The 24,707-nt window shown below is 38.7% G+C and overlaps 1 protein-coding gene and 1 long non-coding RNA gene across 5 annotated transcripts in view; one reads left to right on the top strand and one right to left on the bottom strand.

Annotated features, from left to right (window-relative positions):
• Window positions 1–594: 594 nt before the first annotated feature.
• On the bottom strand, window positions 595–5,348 carry LOC145436099 (uncharacterized). The gene is made up of 2 exons (XR_013914169.1): window positions 4,178–5,348; window positions 595–808 (listed from the first exon to the last, which is right to left on the bottom strand). It is a non-coding gene; the product is annotated as an uncharacterized LOC145436099 (long non-coding RNA).
• An 844-nt stretch (window positions 5,349–6,192) lies between these two features.
• Window positions 6,193–24,707, top strand: part of LOC145436083 (uncharacterized) — a 117,434-nt gene continuing 98,919 nt past the window's right edge. For all 4 annotated transcript variants that reach the window (XM_080313359.1, XM_080313358.1, XM_080313360.1 and 1 more), the window contains exon 1: window positions 6,193–6,203. The gene's annotated coding sequence lies outside the window, so the exon portion shown is untranslated. The remainder of the gene's footprint in view (window positions 6,204–24,707) is intronic.

The raw sequence follows: 24,707 nt of genomic DNA, 5'->3' as shown, positions 1-24,707 counted from the left end.
AATTACCGCAAGGAGCGGAAAACTACAGAAGTACTTGGAAAAAGTAGAAGTACTTCGTTACTGACCACCTCAGTATGTGATACAACCGGCTATATACACTTGAAATACAAGATGTACCACTCAAGTGAAATAAATCCATTACAATTCATTTGATTTTTTCATGACTAATTCAGAAGAAAAATGCTATGGTTGGCCCACTCCCTTTGCAATACAGGAGAAAAAGCACTATAACAAAGGTCATAATATTTATTCGAAACGAAACAGCAGCCTGCTACAAATTCCCGCATAACAAATGAGCTAATAAGTATTAGAGATAGAATTGGCGTACGCTACAGTTTATACCCCCACTAGGCAGGAATAATGACAACAGGTCCAGATTCAAATTAGGAATAACTCCCAGTAGTACATGAATATGAATTTACAATTGAATAGCATATTCATATTAAAATGAACCCGAATATTTTCGGCTGACACTCGTCAGGGGTAATCGTCAGCAACTAGTAGAGAATTCGAAAGAACAGCGTATATCAACAATCGTAGCACAAAATATGACGTCACCAGCACGAAATGTCGAATACGAGAGCGTTCAATATGAATTTAAAAAATACAACATAGGATATAATAACAAAACAGAGCCACCAATAAGAAAATTAGTGTCACTCACCTTGTGAACTTGCACTTTGTGATACATTAAGTATTGTATTGTGGATATGGACGATCTTGTCACCTTTAACCAGGTCTCCACCAACAGTATTGACATCACTGTTGACAAAGGTTTGACTGACATGAACACCTTCAGCAAGTTTGGCTGGAGACAAAAGAAATAAGATGCAATATTATCGGAAGTAAGGACATGAACCTTAATTTAGATATATGTCATAATAATTAAGTACCATTAGGGCCGTCACCGTCATTAATTTCCGATTTTACTATTTTCGATTTAAAGTCTTACAAGAATTAGCAATACAAAAATTAAATGACTTCAGAATTTAGACAAGATCGTAAATGCAAACCGATATTCACCACCACCTGAGCAGTGCTGCTCACTGCTCACACTTCTCCAGTTTGCACCGTTAGCCCCAATAAATATTAAATGATTTAACAACAGTCCACCCCATTTATGTACTGGATCGGGATGATTGAGATTTTTATGCATATAATTTATTGTAAAATGATGATGATGACAGTAAACATATACTAGATACATATTGCAAGAACTTGAACTGAAACATTATCGGAGTCAGATCGGCAACACTGCCGTTACGTAACGGAATCGCATGAAAGTTTGGTTTGGATTGATGTTTTGTTATTATTGCTAACTAATTTGTGGACGCTGATTCCCAAAATTTCAGTTATTCGCTATAATGGATAATAACCCTCTGTGGGGTGAAAGTGGGGTAGAGGGGTAGAGCTGAATTGCAGTACACTACATAATAAATATCACAAATCCCATTTAGCAGTATGTGACCATTGTTGTGCTGTGGGTTCAGGTCTGCTAGATAAGATTTGAAGAACCGAAGGGAGTACAAAGCTCAGTTAACTCATTTTTGCTGTAATGTTGTCGTAAACTGCATCAGAATAGCTGGCTCACGCTAGTTTTGCAAAAATCTATTTGTAAGCTATTTCTTTTTCCGTGCAAGGGTTCAACACACCAGGAATTTTATATAACAGAGTTACTTCTCTTAGTGTGATCACTTGTCATATTAACCTTTCTTGAACTTTTTTGATATGACAGAAGTAGCACTTGGTAAAAGACAAAGGGAAATTCACCAGATTTATTTTGTAATGTTCGTTGATATTTTTTGGCAGTAAAACATTCCGATTAATATAGTAAAAGAAGCTAAGTAGTGGACAGGAGGTTATAGACTACATAGTGGTATGCCTGGAGACTACTAAAAATGGGATGAATGCTACAGGCTAGACGGGCTAACATGTTGCAGATGACGATGCTGTCTGGAAGGTCGGATGAGGGGCTCCAAGACGTGGTTCTGTCATTTTCCATTCCAATAGTTCGCAGAGGGACAAAATATCATGATGAGTTGAAGAATTATTACTTCTGTATGATAGGGTTGCCATATTTTGGTATATAACACGTGAAATCGAGCTTTGGCTTACCTGTTATTGCATATTTAAAGATAATTTTTAAAAGTTTTCCATAATTAATCACCATGTAAAATTGGCTCAATCTGCCAACACACATACGAAGTTGAAAGCAGTGGCGGCTCGTCCTATAGGGCAACTGGGGCATTGCCCCACCTAAAATTCTGTTAAATAACAATTCTTTACCATTTATAGACGCACACCTATCTATATAAACCGAAATCGCAGCGAAAATCGTATACTTCTTGTCCTTCCGCTTGTAAACGCCCATATATAGCGAAGTCTCTGCGAAAATCGAATTCTCTTCTGTGTTTTCGCTTTGCGAATGCCTAGCCGGGGCTTGCCCCGGTAGCGCTCATAACAAGCTTTCACTATCTATTCTCTCAAAGCCGCGCCCAATAAAGAAACGGTGATTTACTCTCTCCTATTCATAAAATTACCGAGCAACCGGGGCACGATAGCTCTGTGCCCTTAAGGTGTGATGTAACAATCGTATCTATAGCTAAACTCTGTTACCGTCATATGCGTTTAGTCGACCTTTGCTGGTATAGGTCGATTTTAATGGGGTTTCACACCATGAAAACTCTTGAAACTTGTTATGTCATGTCGTGATGGTGGTATTTAACACTGCCCCAAGTTTCAGGGTTTCTACTTAAAGTTTAGGGTAGTAATTCCGTTTCCGAAGTTGAGTGTGTGCTGATCCGTCATGTATCGCAAACAGATTTTACTCAAAAGCCGGTATTGGTATCCATTGGTTTTGACGATGTTCAATACTGAGATCGGTTATGACATTTGGCACGGTAAGTCTTGATGTTAGTATCGAACGCTGTACCAAGTTTTAAGTTTGTCACTGAACTGTTTTAGTGGTAATTTCGTTTCCTAATTCGAGTGAGAGCTGACTCGTCATTTATCGCTAACAGATTATACGCAAAGCCGGTATTGGTCTCTATTGATTTTAACGATGCTCCTTATCTTGATCCGTCATAAGCTTTTGCACGGTATGTCTTGATTTTAGTATCGAACGCTGTGCCAAGTCTCAAGGTTGACACTCAATGATTAGGGCAGTAATTTCGTTATCAAGGTCGAGTATGGTAAAGATGTGCTCCGATCTGACACTTTAGCCTACAACACATTGCGGATTTCACCCAAAAGCCGGTGTATCTGCGGTAACGTTAACTGAGATGATGATATCATTCTCAGTTTGCATTCAAATATTTACTTTGATATTATATTCTCCAATGTCAATTTCACCGTGAAATTGTGGCCTTCAAGCCCTTTGCTTACAACCCCCTGTCAAGCGCGATAGTTATTTGGTTTTCGATGGCGGCTAACAGCTGATCACTTGATCAGCCTATTCCTCAGTAAATTTTACGCAGAATTCGGTGTTGGTCTGTTCGCATTAATTTTGACAGTGTACCATACCGAAAAGGGCCATGAGGCCACTTCTCGATAATGTCATGTAACAGTGTACCAAGTTTAAGGCTTTCATCCACGTATTTATTCGGTAATATATTTTCCAAAGGCGATTTCGCAGCAGACCTATAAGACAGCAATAAAAACGTATGTGTCGTGTTACAGTCTCCAGTTCCAAGGCCAAAATCTCTTATGCTGTACCGACTACCGAGACCAAATTTCCGAGGCTGCTATTCTTAGTTCTTTAGAATGATGTTTTGGATTCAATAGGACAGGCCCAATCTATGAGATAACAATTGCGTATCTGTCCGAATTCGATGACCTTTCCAATTAGGCTTACGCTATCTCTCGAGTTATAGTCATTTCCATTTCTGCAGATAATTAGTCAGGTCTAATGCGAACATGAACCGTGTTGAATCTTTGTTCCGTACGCCGTTTACGCAGTTACCACACTTCAAGTCACAGCTCACCAGCGGACCTCTCGTGTCACATACGTTAAAATCACTGTTGCCGGGAAATTCATGTTACCGTACCATCATTAAGTTACTTGTTTACGTTGGAAAACGCCATTGTGACGTCATCTTGATAAAAAGTCGCTTGCAGCCCTTGCCCCACCACCCGATATTGTCACGAGCCGCTACTGGTTGAAAGTATATCTGCTTACCCCTCGACGAAGTCGCATTATCCAAATCACAATCAGCAGCTACCAGACTTTCTGATTCTGCTTCAGCCATGATTTCAGGTATCTGGTTTAATATGGAAGTATTATCGCCCAATGAGACTAGTAGCCTACGCTAAAATTCCACTATTAGAAGCATTATCATCAATGATTTTACCTAGCAGTCTCGGTGCAATAAGAAGGCCTAAGTTTTATTTCTGTGCATCGTAGTGAACATATCAAGGACTGATATGATGACCAAGAACCGAGACTACATACTAATCAGGATATTGGAGAATTCAGATACTATTTTAACTACAGCGATTCTCTAGAGTTGTTTCCACCGAAATATCAGTAATGGACAACCAAAAGCCAAATTACAAGTTTACAAGATGTATCAGAATCATTACTCAATACTTTAGGAAGGTACTCATTATTTCCATGTTTGTCAAAACAAACATTTCCTACCGCTGTTGGTTGACAAAGAGAAATACTTCAGGTATGGAAAAATAGATTGATGTGGCAATGCTTTCACTTCACGTGGAGTTGGAACATAAGCCTGCCACGCGATAGCAGGTAAAAAAGTCATTTTCACTTATTGAAAGTAGAGCTACTATTTTTTCATCGCTCTATTCGTTTACTTTTGGCATTTATTTGAAGTTTAAGAATGGGGAATGTTGCACATTGCCATTACTGTCATGTATTCATATAATGCATTATCTGCCTAGGCCTTGTTTGCAACGTAATTAATCCTACCGGTATTTAAATCGGCAGTCATCTAGATATCCCACAACTGATTTACGAAGTGGACTATTTGCTGCGCAGTAACCACTTTTCAAAACTGCACAAACCACATGTTATTGCGGTTGTGGATGCTATCAGATCTGTCAATAATTCGAATTCGCAATAGATGTAGATTTAGATCTACAAGTATCCTTGCGCACTATTCGATATTACCTTATGTTTGCACTATACAATAAGTCAGTGTTAAAATCATTATACTCTCAACATTGCCCTCAAGCTAAATGCGACAGTTGCACATGCGATTAACGAATTACTACACTGCGCCGTGCCAGAAATAATATATTTACAGTATTTATTCGAGATATGTCGATTGTAAGTATCTCTAGTGCTCTTATTAAATCCGTAGTACCTATGCTCTCAATATCTCCTCGGGCTAAATAAGACAGTTGTGTATGCTGATGTAACAATAACACGGAGAAAAAATTGATTCACAAAGAGATGAATTTTACCTAGTATATATAAAATTTACAAATCCTCCATACATGGAGTCAAAACCTTCTGAAGTTGTAATGAGTAATAGAAGTCAATTTTACTCAGAATAACCTAAAATATATACTTTGTTGCGCCGATAGCAGACGATATATATAAACGTAAGACCTTGATAGCTTTCACACCCTATTTAACGTCCACGTTAAATAGGGTGTGAAAGCTATCAAGGTCTTACGGCTAAAATATATAGGTTCTTCCGACCACATTTGTAGGCCTACACAATGCATGACTCTGTACTTGATACCCGAAGAACGTCATGATGTCTGCTTCAAGTCCGACCTTGTAGGAGGATTGGAGTTGTTAGTTGAGATACCAGTAGGCTACATTTTCAGTCAACTCCGCTCGATTCGGGCGATTTGGTTCCGAACACTTTTGGCGGAATTAAGCCGAGAAATGGATTTGTCCGAAGTAATCAGAGAATCAATTGTTCGTTTCATTGTGATTGGTCAATGGTCAATGGTCTTGTCATACATAAATGCGGGTAATGCGGTATAAATAATGCACTGTTGCTTTGGGAGATGAATGAATCTGTGCCGCTGTTAACTGCAGCAATTGGGCACTGATCGCATAAAACGCGGGAGAGCTGTATAGGGTTACCATATGTACTCATTCAGGAGTATTTTTCTCCTTTTTAGGAATTCCCCTTCCTTTACAGTTTTGTCGGCCAGGCTGATGGACAAGGACAACTAAAAACGCCATAAATACCTTCACGAAGCGAGTCAAATGATGTTGTATTACCGTGTAACTGACACATGTAGGGTTCATATATCACAGGTATTCTTCAAATATGGTAGTAAGCTATACAGGAAAGGTTGAAAAGGTATCTTCATTTGATAATTCTACATCATGATGCAGTGGGAATGAATATCAAAAAGCTTTTAACGGAGCAGAATCTTATTTATGGAAAAGCTATCAATGCTAGTTGAAGGCTAAATCCACAAAATAATGCCTTCATGGGTCCGTACGTTATAGCTGAAATAGGCGTCAAGTAAGGTTTAGAACACTGTATAATGATGCCGCATTTGCTTCCACAGCAGTAGCCCAAAATCGACATTTCTGTTCCATTCATTTCTGCAAGATGGACGCAGTTTGTTTGAAATTAAGAGTGACTGTGCCACTGAGACGGACTTATATCAGCTCATTGTCCCTTGTTACAGGATGGACCGCGTTTGCTTCACCATATTCACTCAATGGCAGTGTTTTCCAAACTTTTCTGAGCTACCGCCCCCCCCCCTGGACAACGAATAAAGTGCCAGCGCCAACCGACCCCCCTCACGACGCCTAAATCAAACGAAAGTTGTTGTGTAGGCCTATTAATTATAGCTAATAATGAGACGAATCAAGCTTTTGTATTATTATTATTATTATCATCGTCCTCGTCATATTGGGTTTGAGTTCTTATAAGAACAATCTCATTCTGAAATCTCCAGTCTTAAAGCCCCGTACTGTAAAGTCGGTTTCTGCTGTGAGTCAGAAACCTTGTCATGGCAATGAAAACACTATTAATTAAATATGAACGGGTACGGGCAACGACAAAAAAGTCAACCCGACTCCAGTAAGAGTATTTCTATTTGATTTAATTGGGAATCCAGAACGATTGATTGGAGATATTGATCTTCAGTTTGAACTCACAATTGTTATACCTGCATTACAATCTAATGAGATCAATCATTTCATGCTCGGAAACTTTGCAGAATGGATTGATAATCTGGTACGGAATTGCTAATTGAAATATATCCTGGAATCAAATCACCATATCATTGTTCAGTTTTCTAAGATGCTTGATTGGTGCTTCTCCGTCACGATCGGGTATTCGAGCTGGGCTGGTAGCTCATGTAAGCTTGAAAATTCAAACGGTTCAGGTCTCTCAAAACTTAGGTAAAATGTCACGGGCTTATCACTGGATCCCGACAGCGGGGTTTTCATCTTTATCTGTTTCATTATTACTAAGAACGAAAATATCACACTCATAAATTTTGGAGAATATGAGTAGTAGGTATGATCGCTCGTGAGCGGCTATGGGGTTCTTATGGGCCCGCTCGCATGTCGCCGCGAAACTCGTGTTGGCATATCGCGCTTTTAGACCCCCCCTTCCGCTGGCACATCGCCATTGGTTCTTATGGGTGCGTTCGCATGTCGCACTTTCAGGTATAGTCATCTCTCGCACATCGCATGGAAAACTCGTGTTGGCACATCGCACTTTTAGGTATAGGCATCTCTCGCACATCGCATGGAAACTCGTGGTCGCATTCGCCATGTGTTCTTATGGATGCGTCGACATATCGCCCTTTCGGGTATAGGCAACTGTCGCACGGTGTTGAATATGTATCAAGTAAATAGTCATGTGATTGATCCTTAGCTAATGTGTATATTCCAAATTACGGTGAGTACGACAATGATATATCGTTATTCTTATGGACGCGGCGACGATTCGTACTTTCGGGTATAGACTGCAGGCGGAATGTCGTACTTTCAACAAAAAAGGCGTGAAAATAGTTTGCAAAATCTAGGAATTACTTGCTTGGTAATATTTTGATAATTAGTTTGCCACAGAGCCGGCGTAGACGGCGCTTCAAATACCAACAATAGCCGCGTTCACATACTAACACTTCAAAAAGGTGTGAAATATATAACAAACCCCGCGATCGCCCACAAGATAACACCTCAGACATAGTCATCTTTCACGACTTGGTGTCATAGCCATACCGATCGCTCACGCGGTGAAAATTTAGTAAGCAGTTTGTCACAGAACTTGATTTCGCTCGTAAGATTTAATAAGTAACGAATAACAGACCGCCAGTGTCGGTAACTTGAATAGCGACAAATTGTCACTTATTTCCGCTCTAACCCTAATCCTTTGTGAGGTTACCGCATACTCAAATAGGTGTGAAATAATTGTAAAATCCCACGATCGCTCACAAGGGTAAAGAATAACCGAACCACAACGGCGGCGACTTGAACACTATCAAATTGTCAATTGTTGGTATAACTCGAATCTTTTAAGAGTGTAAACCTTTTGAAACTGAATATTACTTGACTTGACCAACTTTCAACTCCGTTTCCGGATCATTCACACATTCCACGCCGCTGTTTTAACACTTATAGAATCAATACCAACTATCTCTAACCCGATAATATTCAATCATTTTGGTAATTTACCAACTTTAAATCCGTTCGCGGGATGTACTAAAGATAAATCCAAATAATCCAGAATGAAATATTTTGACTTTGACATAGTCTGAATTGAAATAGATTGACAATCATGACTACCAACTTTGATCCAGTCACATTTCAAGATTATACTTTGAAACAATCCTTGAAACTGACAACTCTATTCACGACTCCGTTTCCGTTTGTAAAATAGAGTTTCAGAAATACTATCACTATGGCAACTCAACATTTTAACATCTTGCCATGTACAAAAGAGTAAAATACAAAAACCTTGGTAAGTCAATCCGTTTGTAGTAACTCACCAAACCAAAACAAAAAGTTTCCGTATGAAAAGTATACAAGACTACACGAGTAATCGCTACAACCCACAAACATACCAACTCAGTTATATCCATATCCCATATTCTTTATTCAACTGTGAGATGAAGTAATTACTACTTGGCGCGCGACTTGAGATTAACATGTGATTTGAATATACGACATTTGAAAGTCTGACAAACGTAATTAAGAATTCATTTCTTACGATCAAACGCCGGTGTTACATTGAAGGTTATCATACTGTAAACATAAGGATTGACACAGTGATTTGACATATGACGTATATTTTGTAATGCTGGACCATGACTTGATTATTAAATTATTCACGGTAATTAGACTCGGTGTTTTGATAAAGGTTATTATGACAGCAACAAACTTTTCACTACCATGGTTATTAAAACATCAATTTGTAAAACTAGACTTACATGTGCGAAATGTTCTTGATTGGGAAATTATTCCGGATTGGTACAAAACAATCGTTGTATTGAAGACAACAGAAAATACTTTAAAAATGCAATCGTTTACAATAATTAGGACTAAAGATGAAACAACAATATCGGTATTATTACATTCAACAACCAGTACAATTATTAAAATCCATCGTTTGCGATAACCGGTGCTAAAGATGTAATAATTCCATTATTCATACCTTGAACATCCGATACAAAATGCTTTATTATCCCGATTCGCAACGGGTAATTGAAGTGTAGAGTCAGTATATCACAATATCGTTACTATTGAATCCAACAATTGATACGATTTATTGTCGGAATTTGTGACAGCGAATTGAAACATCCTTACCTTACGGAGTGTGAAAATATCACTTTAGGTATCGAGTACCAGTAGAAGTGGGTGAACAATACTTAATTCGTGACTCGTCGTTGTACTTGCTAAATGTAAAAAATTACAAGGTTACACTCTAAGACCTTGATCAGCACAAGAGCAATTTGGAATATCATTACTGGCTGCAACCTATTCTACTAGACAAAACTCACAGCGATAATAAAATCAAAATATGTGCTACACTGAAATCTACAAAATTAGGGATCATATATTATCATATGAATATTCTAAAGTAATTATAATCATAAAACCAAACCGCTGAAAGTCATTACCACCCCCACAAAACAATTTGTATGATATTCACCAAACGCATCACAACTCAGTATACAGAAATTATTTGTAGAGTGCATACCGACAAAGAAATCATGAACACAACCAACACCGAAAATGATAAACACGTTTCGCGTTACTATTGATACAAGTTCATTTCTATCGGGCGAAATAAATGCCACCACAAAACTCACAGCATGCAAAGGTCTTGATTGATATGCATTTCGATTTGTGTCTTATGATACCAGCAGGCATTTTAGACATATTACGAATTGTTAAACCAAAGTCGTACGTCCGATTAATAGTTGATTGGAAACTTGTTCACGTATCTCAACCATTACAGAAAAGTATAACACCATTGTCCGACAATCTTTTACAAAAGGGATCGAAACCAAGTCACTCAAAGTCGTTGCCGTCACATAAACAATTAGTACGACGTTTGCTAAATGCGTCCTATAGTTAGGTGTACTAGAAATATTTGTAAAACACGCTATTGCAAAGAAATCGACGAAAAGATATCCTACACGTAAATCTGGTAAAACCATTTTGCACTTTTTGCTCGTTAGTATAGTATCAATTTGAATTTTTCCATTTCCTCTCGTCAAAGTAGATGTAATCATAGTCACTAAAGAACTTACTTGAACGTGCTTGAATTCAAGACATAGTTCTGATTTACCCGACACAAGACCCAAGGACAACCCTAGTTTCAACCGAGCACACACATCCAAAATATCACACACTTCGCTATTCCTAAAACCCAAACACCCGATACAAAATATTACTTGTTGTGTTGTTGCGGTATCATCTTCACAATATCACACACAATACATGCTATCGACTTGAATCACACCAACATGGAAGAGGATTTACTCACTCTTTACATAACGATATTGACCAACATCACGTCGTCGGTTTGTACCGTTTTTTCTATAGATACAAACTACGCTAGCGTAGCGGAAAATAATGTAGTGTAACAAAAAACAATTTTCACTCTCTTGACTTGTGAAAACAACAGGCGAGTCTTCATTCAATATGTTGTTTGTGTCAACTAGTTACTTTGTATGATACGACTGATACCCCTCGCGACTTTTTTCAGATCACAATATGAAAGATATTCACATCACACAAAATACCCCTCTTGATATTCCATACTATACTAAACTGTGGAATGGTTGGTCAGACTCTACAAAACGTTTGACATCGTTTTTTACACGAACAGTCACGCATCCAAATATTCAAATAATCCAGTACACAGCTATAGTACTTACAGAAATATCATGTAGTTCTTGTAACATAGTTGTATGAATATACTATTCAATTGTATATTGACGTTTTGCACCTCCAAGAAGCTCTTCAAAGTTATATGTGTACAATGTATACCGTGAGTCCTACACATTCGTGATATCCACCCGAGTTTGGCTTTTAGAAAATATTATATCGATATCGCGACATCTTTCAAAAACAAAACCACGGTGACTGCTTGAGAGAGGCCTGCCGATGATATCACAGTAATGCAGTTACTTCCACAAAAGAGTATGTATTCGACTTACTTTCCACAAATCTAATGCACAAAATAATTTACTTTGCTAACGAAAAGTGCTGAGTCATCACATGGTTGTCCTCACAACAATACAGCTAAAACATACTATCATACAAAATGGTTGTTATAGTTTGCACACCAACGATACATCGTACAAGTAACAAGTCTCGAGAATCCAGTTATTGAAAAAAACTTTAAAGTGTGTCTCCTGCATCAAGTCGTTATGTTGACGAAAGCGTATACTGTAATATCATGGTCGATTTGCATTCGCTGGTCAGTGGTCACAAACTGTCACTACTCTAAATAATTATTTTTCACTCAAACACAAAAGCATACTTGTGGCCATTCGTTTTCATCAAGCACGAGTTCAAGAAACTTACTGCGACATGAATTGTTATTTTTATGTAGTGTAAATACATAATAATTAATTTTAGTAACACCATATCAACATCATCGAGTTGTGCGAATATATTTACATGTAGTCTTGTGGTTTTAATCGAAGCACACAGCGTGTTCTAATGTAGAGTCATCTCTATTGTACAACAACTCGGTAATCGAAATGTATGCATTAACATTTAAACAGCGATCTTGTTTCGTCACGCGAAAAATATGTTCACTATCGCGATACTCTGCACAGGGAGTGCAAATCCTTTTCACACTCGTAATAGTATACCAACGGCTACTGGCGACAACGTTTAACAATACCAACGACACTAAACATACGATACCTACCCAAGTAAAATTATCATTTTCACCTGGAGGTCAGGCGATACCAGAGTAAAAAATATCATTGTCCTTTGGGGATTTATCGTTTACTCAGAGTAACAATACATTTTCACTTGAGGGTCTATCGTTTCCTAGAGTAACAAACCCCTTTCCCTTTGGAAATATATTTTTTCCCTGGTTTACAAACCTTTTTCACTTGGAAATATATTTTTTCACCGGGTAACAAACCTTTTTCACTTGAAAATATATTTTTTCCCTGAACAACAAACCTTTTTCACTTGGAAATATATTTTTTCTCTGGGTAACAAACCTTTTTAACTTGGAAATATATTTTTTTCCCTGAGCAACAGACCATTTTCACTTGGCGATCCACCGTTTACCTGAGTAAAAATATCATTTTCCTTTGGAGATCTGGCGTTTACCCAGTGTAACAATACATTTTCTCTTGGCCAGCTAGCTTTTCCTAGAGTAACAAAACCATTTTCATTTTGAAATCTGACAAACACACCTGACAATTTGGTATTTGTTGTATTGACGATAGTTTGAAATAGATTACAACGAACAGTGACGGAAATATACACGGACCACCGGTTTCAGAGTATACCCCCCATCAGTCGTATCACATCAATATCATCGGTTAACTACATACAATATGCTCTTGTACACCGAAATGCATGTTTTGGAAACTTGGACAATAGGCTTCGATAGTTCTGTGATGTCCGGGCTCGTGCTTTGGATTTTCCAGAGTCAAAATGTCTGAATAAAACACCTCCTTGACGATGGTTGGTATGTGGATAACGGTGTTCGGAAAACGGTTGGATTTATGTCACCCATCGCGATAACAATTCCAGGTCGAGTTTTCCCCCGCGTGTTTACTATATTGTGTCTTTATTGGTCATGTATGTCTCGACATTCAGTTTGAAATCGGAAACCCTGATAAAGTATGTAACCGGATCCGGATATCAGCTCTGAATCGATAAACCAATGAACAATATTCAAAGTAAACATGTTACACCCTGTGTTTCCACGAAAAAATACCATCCAGACATACGTCGCGCTTGTTTGCCCACATCAGTATACGCGCAAATGGAGGTGTGTGACATTGCATGCAATGTGTTGGTATACAAACATCGATCCACAGACATTATCATAGCCGGTAGTTTTGACGTAGATCGAATGTCACCCGATAACAATACCAATAAGCCACATTGCAATGACTCTGAGTCCGCGCTATTACATCGATATTTCGACACCGTTCGCTGATTTACTCGATGGTGTTATCGTGTTGTTACATTGCAAGATAGTCATGACCCTATCTCCGGACAGATCACCCAGACCAATTGGATACATCGGTCGATATCCGTCGTGTTGTCGACACCGAAGTTTTCTGCTGAGACTGCAGCGTTTGACCAATGTGAACTATCGAAGTACGGCGCTCGAAATGATTGCGATCAGTCTTTCAGTCACGATGCATGGATGTCACTACTCCCACATAACGACTCCAGATAAATATCGTGAACAGTGATTCTGCAAATCTCGGACTGATACTGTGATCCAATAAGGTGTGTTTCTGTGGAATGAAGACTGCAATCGTACAACACAATAGAACACTACCTCGCGATTTCACACGCAATCATAAAACACATCATCGTAAGGGTCCAGTTCGTCCGGTGACATTTCGAAACGGTCGTCGCCACAAGAGATCGGTATCATTTTGAAACGACATCGTCACAAGTCTATTGACGTCGATTCTGTTGGTCATGTCAATCCGTTTTACAAAGTACCGTTTTTCGAGTCCCTGCACCATAGTGTTACGACACAGGCAAGATGCATCGGTGGAAATAATAAAACACAGAAGGCACACTTTGGTGTTATTTGACATGGATTTTACACCCGACGAACCTTACATTCGAACGATGCATTGGAATGACGCTTGTATTATTGACATAGAAGGAACAGAAATGTATCGATTTATTGGTTTCGTACATATCCAACAAAAACCAGGGTATGTGATTGTGCATGGTTCGCATATTCGACTGTGAACGCTCTATTGCTGTATAGTTCACTTTCACCGTCGTGCGAATAACCCATGTTACGGTTCCATGTTTGTGTGTCTGTATGTCATGCTTCAGATTGACTCAGAGTCATTGCAATGCGGCTTATTGGTATGACATTGTTATCAGGTGTGATGACATTCGATCTATATCAAAACTACCGGCTATGATAATGTCTGTGGATCGATGTTTGTATACCAACACATTGCATGCAATGTCACACACCTCCATTTACGCATATACTGGTGTGGGCAAACGAGCGCGACGTATGTCTGGATGGTATTTTTTCGTGGAAACACAGGGTGTAACATGTTTACTTTGAATATTGTTCATTGGTTTATCGATTCAGAGCTGATATCCGGATCCGGTTACATACTTTATCAGGGTTTCCGATTTCAAACTGAATGTCGAGACATACATGACCAATAAAGACACAATATAGTAAACACGCGGGGGAAAACTCGACCTGGAATTGTTATCGCGATGGGTGACATAAATCCAACCGTTTTCCGAACACCGTTATCCACATACCAACCATCGTCAAGGAGGTGTTTTATTCAGACATTTTGACTCTGGAAAATCCAAAGCACGAGCCCGGACATCACAGAACTATCGAAGCCTATTGTCCAAGTTTCCAAAACATGCATTTCGGTGTACAAGAGCATATTGTATGTAGTTAACCGATGATATTGATGTGATACGACTGATGGGGGGTATACTCTGAAACCGGTGGTCCGTGTATATTTCCGTCACTGTTCGTTGTAATCTATTTCAAACTATCGTCAATACAACAAATACCAAATTGTCAGGTGTGTTTGTCAGTTTTCAAAATGAAAATGGTTTTGTTACTCTAGGAAAAGCTAGATGGCCAAGAGAAAATGTATTGTTACACTGGGTAAACGCCAGATCTCCAAAGGAAAATGATATTTTTACTCAGGTAAACGGTGGATCGCCAAGTGAAAATGGTCTGTTGCTCAGGGAAAAAAATATATTTCCAAGTTAAAAAGGTTTGTTACCCAGAGAAAAAATATATTTCCAAGTGAAAAAGGTTTGTTGTTCAGGGAAAAAATATATTTCCAAGTGAAAAAGGTTTGTTACCCGGTGAAAAAATATATTTCCAAGTGAAAAAGGTTTGTAAACCAGGGAAAAAATATATTTCCAAAGGGAAAGGGGTTTGTTACTCTAGGAAACGATAGACCCTCAAGTGAAAATGTATTGTTACTCTGAGTAAACGATAAATCCCCAAAGGACAATGATATTTTTTACTCTGGTATCGCCTGACCTCCAGGTGAAAATGGTAATTTTACTTGGGTAGGTATCGTATGTTTAGTGTCGTTGGTATTGTTAAACGTTGTCGCCAGTAGCCGTTGGTATACTATTACGAGTGTGAAAAGGATTTGCACTCCCTGTGCAGAGTATCGCGATAGTGAACATATTTTTCGCGTGACGAAACAAGATCGCTGTTTAAATGGTAATGCATACATTTCGATTACCGAGTTGTTGTACAATAGAGATGACTCTACATTAGAACACGCTGTGTGCTTCGATTAAAACCACAAGACTACATGTAAATATATTCGCACAACTCGATGATGTTGATATAGTGTTACTAAAATTAATTATTATGTATTTACACTACATAAAAATAACAATTCATGTCGCAGTAAGTTTCTTGAACTCGTGCTTGATGAAAACGAATGGCCACAAGTATGCTTTTGTGTTTGAGTGAAAAATAATTATTTAGAGTAGTGACAGTTTGTGACCACTGACCAGCGAATGCAAATCGACCATGATATTACAGTATACGCTTTCGTCAACATAACGACTTGATGCAGGAGACACACTTTAAAGTTTTTTTCAATAACTGGATTCTCGAGACTTGTTACTTGTACGATGTATCGTTGGTGTGCAAACTATAACAACCATTTTGTATGATAGTATGTTTTAGCTGTATTGTTGTGAGGACAACCATGTGATGACTCAGCACTTTTCGTTAGCAAAGTAAATTATTTTGTGCATTAGATTTGTGGAAAGTAAGTCGAATACATACTCTTTTGTGGAAGTAACTGCATTACTGTGATATCATCGGCAGGCCTCTCTCAAGCAGTCACCGTGGTTTTGTTTTTGAAAGATGTCGCGATATCGATATAATATTTTCTAAAAGCCAAACTCGGGTGGATATCACGAATGTGTAGGACTCACGGTATACATTGTACACATATAACTTTGAAGAGCTTCTTGGAGGTGCAAAACGTCAATATACAATTGAATAGTATATTCATACAACTATGTTACAAGAACTACATGATATTTCTGTAAGTACTATAGCTGTGTACTGGATTATTTGAATATTTGGATGCGTGACTGTTCGTGTAAAAAACGATGTCAAACGTTTTGTAGAGTCTGACCAACCATTCCACAGTTTAGTATAGTATGGAATATCAAGAGGGGTATTTTGTGTGATGTGAATATCTTTCATATTGTGATCTGAAAAAAGTCGCGAGGGGTATCAGTCGTATCATACAAAGTAACTAGTTGACACAAACAACATATTGAATGAAGACTCGCCTGTTGTTTTCACAAGTCAAGAGAGTGAAAATTGTTTTTTGTTACACTACATTATTTTCCGCTACGCTAGCGTAGTTTGTATCTATAGAAAAAACGGTACACACCGACGACGTGATGTTGGTCAATATCGTTATGTAAAGAGTGAGTAAATCCTCTTCCATGTTGGTGTGATTCAAGTCGATAGCATGTATTGTGTGTGATATTGTGAAGATGATACCGCAACAACACAACAAGTAATATTTTGTATCGGGTGTTTGGGTTTTAGGAATAGCGAAGTGTGTGATATTTTGGATGTGTGTGCTCGGTTGAAACTAGGGTTGTCCTTGGGTCTTGTGTCGGGTAAATCAGAACTATGTCTTGAATTCAAGCACGTTCAAGTAAGTTCTTTAGTGACTATGATTACATCTACTTTGACGAGAGGAAATGGAAAAATTCAAATTGATACTATACTAACGAGCAAAAAGTGCAAAATGGTTTTACCAGATTTACGTGTAGGATATCTTTTCGTCGATTTCTTTACAATAGCGTGTTTTACAAATATTTCTAGTACACCTAACTATAGGACGCATTTAGCAAACGTCGTACTAATTGTTTATGTGACGGCAACGACTTTGAGTGACTTGGTTTCGATCCCTTTTGTAAAAGATTGTCGGACAATGGTGTTATACTTTTCTGTAATGGTTGAGATACGTGAACAAGTTTCCAATCAACTATTAATCGGACGTACGACTTTGGTTTAACAATTCGTAATATGTCTAAAATGCCTGCTGGTATCATAAGACACAAATCGAAATGCATATCAATCAAGACCTTTGCATGCTGTGAGTTTTGTGGTGGCATTTATTTCGCCCGATAGAAATGAACTTGTATCAATAGTAACGCGAAACGTGTTTATCATTTTCGGTGTTGGTTGTGTTCATGATTTCTTTGTCGGTATGCACTCTACAAATAATTTCTGTATACTGAGTTGTGATGCGTTTGGTGAATATCATACAAATTGTTTTGTGGGGGTGGTAATGACTTTCAGCGGTTTGGTTTTATGATTATAATTACTTTAGAATATTCATATGATAATATATGATCCCTAATTTTGTAGATTTCAGTGTAGCACATATTTTGATTTTATTATCGCTGTGAGTTTTGTCTAGTAGAATAGGTTGCAGCCAGTAATGATATTCCAAATTGCTCTTGTGCTGATCAAGGTCTTAGAGTGTAACCTTGTAATTTTTTACATTTAGCAAGTACAACGACGAGTCACGAATTAAGTATTGTTCACCCACTTCTACTGGTACTCGATACCTAAAGTGATATTTTCACACTCCGTAAGGTAAGGATGTTTCAATTCGCTGTCACAAATTCCGACAATAAATCGTATCAATTGTTGGATTCAATAGTAACGATATTGTGATATACTGACTCTACACTTCAATTACCCGTTGCGAATCGGGATAATAAAGCATTTTGTATCGGATGTTCAAGGTATGAATAATGGAATTATTACATCTTTAGCACCGGTTATCGCAAACGATGGATTTTAATAATTGTACTGGTTGTTGAATGTAATAATACCGATATTGTTGTTTCATCTTTAGTCCTAATTATTGTAAACGATTGCATTTTTAAAGTATTTTCTGTTGTCTTCAATACAACGATTGTTTTGTACCAATCCGGAATAATTTCCCAATCAAGAACATTTCGCACATGTAAGTCTAGTTTTACAAATTGATGTTTTAATAACCATGGTAGTGAAAAGTTTGTTGCTGTCATAATAACCTTTATCAAAACACCGAGTCTAATTACCGTGAATAATTTAATAATCAAGTCATGGTCCAGCATTACAAAATATACGTCATATGTCAAATCACTGTGTCAATCCTTATGTTTACAGTATGATAACCTTCAATGTAACACCGGCGTTTGATCGTAAGAAATGAATTCTTAATTACGTTTGTCAGACTTTCAAATGTCGTATATTCAAATCACATGTTAATCTCAAGTCGCGCGCCAAGTAGTAATTACTTCATCTCACAGTTGAATAAAGAATATGGGATATGGATATAACTGAGTTGGTATGTTTGTGGGTTGTAGCGATTACTCGTGTAGTCTTGTATACTTTTCATACGGAAACTTTTTGTTTTGGTTTGGTGAGTTACTACAAACGGATTGACTTACCAAGGTTTTTGTATTTTACTCTTTTGTACATGGCAAGATGTTAAAATGTTGAGTTGCCATAGTGATAGTATTTCTGAAACTCTATTTTACAAACGGAAACGGAGTCGTGAATAGAGTTGTCAGTTTCAAGGATTGTTTCAAAGTATAATCTTGAAATGTGACTGGATCAAAGTTGGTAGTCATGATTGTCAATCTATTTCAATTCAGACTATGTCAAAGTCAAAATATTTCATTCTGGATTATTTGGATTTATCTTTAGTACATCCCGCGAACGGATTTAAAGTTGGTAAATTACCAAAATGATTGAATATTATCGGGTTAGAGATAGTTGGTATTGATTCTATAAGTGTTAAAACAGCGGCGTGGAATGTGTGAATGATCCGGAAACGGAGTTGAAAGTTGGTCAAGTCAAGTAATATTCAGTTTCAAAAGGTTTACACTCTTAAAAGATTCGAGTTATACCAACAATTGACAATTTGATAGTGTTCAAGTCGCCGCCGTTGTGGTTCGGTTATTCTTTACCCTTGTGAGCGATCGTGGGATTTTACAATTATTTCACACCTATTTGAGTATGCGGTAACCTCACAAAGGATTAGGGTTAGAGCGGAAATAAGTGACAATTTGTCGCTATTCAAGTTACCGACACTGGCGGTCTGTTATTCGTTACTTATTAAATCTTACGAGCGAAATCAAGTTCTGTGACAAACTGCTTACTAAATTTTCACCGCGTGAGCGATCGGTATGGCTATGACACCAAGTCGTGAAAGATGACTATGTCTGAGGTGTTATCTTGTGGGCGATCGCGGGGTTTGTTATATATTTCACACCTTTTTGAAGTGTTAGTATGTGAACGCGGCTATTGTTGGTATTTGAAGCGCCGTCTACGCCGGCTCTGTGGCAAACTAATTACCAAAATATTACCAAGCAAGTAATTCCTAGATTTTGCAAACTATTTTCACGCCTTTTTTGTTGAAAGTACGACATTCCGCCTGCAGTCTATACCCGAAAGTACGAATCGTCGCCGCGTCCATAAGAATAACGATATATCATTGTCGTACTCACCGTAATTTGGAATATACACATTAGCTAAGGATCAATCACATGACTATTTACTTGATACATATTCAACACCGTGCGACAGTTGCCTATACCCGAAAGGGCGATATGTCGACGCATCCATAAGAACACATGGCGAATGCGACCACGAGTTTCCATGCGATGTGCGAGAGATGCCTATACCTAAAAGTGCGATGTGCCAACACGAGTTTTCCATGCGATGTGCGAGAGATGACTATACCTGAAAGTGCGACATGCGAACGCACCCATAAGAACCAATGGCGATGTGCCAGCGGAAGGGGGGGTCTAAAAGCGCGATATGCCAACACGAGTTTCGCGGCGACATGCGAGCGGGCCCATAAGAACCCCATAGCCGCTCACGAGCGATCATACCTACTACTAATATGCCCGTCAAGTAGGCCTAGAAGGGATATCGTTTCTCGCAGCCATTACGTCGCGTCTAAGATCTCGGTCGCAGCACTGTGGATAACCCACAATCATTTGAAGCAGAGATTAAATCGCGCAAGTTGTTTATAGAAACGATGTTCACCAAATTTGGCCCCATTCCAACCAGTGGACGCGGATATATTGTCGTCGGAAAATTTGGATTTGAAACGAATAGTATTTACGGTGGGCACACTTGTATAATAAATAAATACTATTTTATTGATAATCCAAATTTTTCGACGGCAATAACTCCGAGTCCGCTGGATGGAATTGAACCAAATTTGGTGAACATCGTTTCTGTAGACAACCTAACACTTTCATGGGGTGAGCAGGAAAATTACAAATTTCGGTTTATTTATTTTTATAAAATAAATAGAAACTTTCTTTTCCTGTAGCAATGCGGCTACTCGCTGGAATTGAACCGTGGTGGAAATTAGGTAACCCTACAATTTTATCAAGTAGCCAGTACAATTTGAGAAAATAAATCATTTTTGAACACCCCTATTCCGGACATGCTTGACGACTGTCGGATAGCCGGCGAGATGATGTTCCACAATTGGGGTCCATCATACTTGTTAGAGCAATGAGTTTTCTTGTATTACGTCCTGATCATATAGTAGTTGTTCTTTGTTGACACGCGTGCGCCATACTTGTGCGCTTTTGACTCCGAGGTGACGTAGTCGTTCAAATTTGCGGGAAATTTGCAGTTTTTATAGTGAAATTCCGGACATGTCAGGGAAATTCCGGAGGTATGGCAAACCTTATTTTACAGCCACCGCCCCCAATCGCCCATTTCATGGCCACCACCCCCTTCGCACCCCCCACTTTGGCGCACACTTTGGGAACCACTGCTCTAAATGCTTTGAAAACTGAAATATTTTAACAGCTTCTTGGAGGTACAGAACTTCAATATATAATTGAATAGTATATTCATATTGAAATGATCCCGAATATTTTCGGCTGAAACTCGTCAGGGGTAACCGTCAGCAACCAGTAGAGAATTCAAAAGAACATCGTATATCAACAGTGGTATCACAAAATATGACGTGACCAGCATGAAATGTCGAATACGAGAGCGTTCAATGTACTATTTTTAGATGATACACGATCTCATTTTGTTGACGCAGCCTTGGTTGGCGTATTTTGATAAAAGTCGACTCTAAGGCACACAAATGAAAGTGTGAACGACCCTTTCCGAGTATGCGAAATCTGTGGTTTCGGTAATTTTTCGCACAGGCGGGATTATCCAACAAGTGTTTGCCAATTGCAGAATTCATGGCCTTTGATTGCTCCGCATTAATCTAATCTTGAGCGGATGCGTGTTCTAATGAGCGGAGCGGAGCGTGTTCTATTGCATCTAGGGACATACTGATTTATGCGTTCCTGCAAGCGCTTTGACGTTCTTCCCCCGTAGCCACAATCACAGTGACACTTAAATTCGAAAAGTACATTGCTTTGTTGAAGTGCGTGAGGCACGTCTTTACGTGTTGCAGGGAGCAGTGGCGTTGTCGTGAAAATCACGTTGGTCTTTTCTGTGTCGTAACACTTATTGACCGCTGAAATCAATAGGCCTTTTGCAGGACTTCGATCACGTGACTAGGTCGCATAGCAACCACAAATTGGTTAGCAAGCTACTTTCTCGCGCATCTGCTTCAGTGCTAAATATCGCATATTGTACTGTTGATTTCTGGTTGTAAACGTTTCGGAAATTTGTTGTAGAAGTCATCAGAGATTCACCTATGCTAGATGTCAATCATGTACAAAGCATTTAGAATGATATCGTCAGAATTACGCAGAAATCCATCGGTAACGTAGTCGTATTACGGTACTCAACTCTGATCATATGTACTTAAATTTATGCATTTGAAGTAAAGCGATTGGTTTATATTCTGGTAAGAGTATTTGTTAGTTCAAGCAGAACTATTTGTCTGTTGTGGAGCCTGATTTTGGATGGAAGATATGACTGAAGCAGCCGGGACCCGCAAGGATCAGGATGTACTGTCTGCTGGTTTGGGTGCTGGCGTGCTGCTATAAAACCGCTGAACACATCGGAAGTATCTTTTGGGAGAACCTGCCATCAAGACTAAGCAAAGCAGTGCACTTTATTGTTGCCTTATACAATGCCGATCTTATTAGCACTACTTCACAACTGCGATTGAAGTGGATTTGGCAAATCACACGCGATTTTGATAAATAGTTGATGTCACATATGTGCGCTATTTAGCGAACTAAGGGAAGTAACTATCAAATAACTCTTAGAGCAGCTCAAACGTAGTGACAAGATCGGTCATCCTATACCCAGAGGTGGTCAACGTGGTCATTGTTGGGAACCGAGTACAAGTAATGCCTCAATTTATACTCCAGTACAAGTAGCAATAATTACTTCCAGGACATGTCCAAAGTACTTCTAGTGGAAGTAGAAATGAATTTCTGAAAAGTAGTCAAGAAATTCGTTACATGAAGTAGATTTGGTTGGTTCCCTTAGTTTTAGAAATTAATGCCACGTGACAACTGTAAACATTTCATGTTGCATCTTCTTGATCAACGCAAAAGGGTGATGACACCACATGAATTCCTAACACATCAACGTACTGGCACTGGCAGTCATTGTCTCTAGGCTTAAAAATAGCAGTATCCTATATATATTGCAATCGATATCAATCATCAAAATGCTGCAATGATTATCAACTACCACTACAATACAACTATAGTATAGTATACTTACTATCCACACCTAACTTAATGCTGCAATAAATATCACGCAGTCAATGTCCTGCAATGTCGAATTTTGTGTCATAAAATCATAGTTGACTACCATATAACGGCTACAATGTCGATCATTTTGACGCAAGGAGTGTACATAGTTCATGAATCGAATACATCAAACATATTTGAATCCTTGCGCATTTCCATGACACTTGCGTTTAATATAAAACGTTTACAGCCCGAAAACGATAATATACTGTATCCGAAATACGGCTACGTTAACGACGGATTTCTGCGTAATTCTGACGATATCATTCTATATGCTTTGTACAGGATTGGCATCTAGCATAGGTGAATCTCTGATGACTTCTACAACAAATTTCCGAAACGTTTACAACCAGAAATCAACAGTACAATATGCGATATTTAGCACTGAAGCAGGTGCGCGAGAAAGTAGCTTGCTAACCAATTTGTGGTTGCTATGCGACCTAGTCACGTGATCGAAGTCCTGCAAAAGGCCTATTGCTTTTCAAAGCGGGTGGAAATAGAGCCTATCCAAGGTAGATGGATGTAAACATCTTTGGTTGTTCGTTCGGTAGGCTCTGTTGACTTTCCTGCGTTGAATTGCGTTACTTGCCTCTCTATGCCGCGGTTGATGACCTGATTCAGGGTAGCAGTTATCAAGTAAGATTTTGCGGATGTTGTCAAGTTCTAAGTTCAGTTCATTACCGGAACATATCATCAATGCTCTATGCACGAGGCTGCCTTTGATGTTGATTTTTTTGCGTCTAGGACTAAATGAATTCCAACGAAGGTATTGGCCAGTGAATGTTGGTTTCCTGAAGATGGGTGTTTCAAATTCATTGGTATCATGCTTTTCGACTAAAACGTTTAAAAAGGACAATGAGATATTTCGTTCTTTTTCAATTGCGAATCGCAGAGCCGGGTGAAGCGAGTTTAAGTGAATGAGAAATTGATCACAGTCCAACTCATTCCTGAATATGACAGAAATATCGTCTACATATCGGCGGTACAACAATGGTTTGACGGACACACTCTGAGAGAGAAGCTCGCCCTCATAATATCCAACGAAAATGTTGGCCAAAAAAGGTCCCGAAGGAGAACGCATCGATAAGCCGTCTATTTGTTTATAGATAACATCGTTAAAGCTAAGTTCAACAGAACAGGTGGCGGCCTGTAAAAGTTCAAAGAAAACTTTACGCGGGATTGATGGTGGTGCTAGCTTATCGCCATAAAGCGCATTTGCACAAATATCAATAGTATCTTGCAGCGGAACGTTTGTAAAGAGACTAGAGATATCAAATGAGCTCACGAACACTTCTGAATTCGGCGGATTCAGGTTTCGTATCTC

The sequence above is a fragment of the Botryllus schlosseri genome, chromosome 3, assembly GCF_051294905.1.
Source record: "Botryllus schlosseri isolate E-star chromosome 3, Bs_hap1, whole genome shotgun sequence".
NCBI lineage: Eukaryota > Metazoa > Chordata > Ascidiacea > Stolidobranchia > Styelidae > Botryllus > Botryllus schlosseri.
This window is presented reverse-complemented; position numbering and strand designations above follow the sequence as displayed.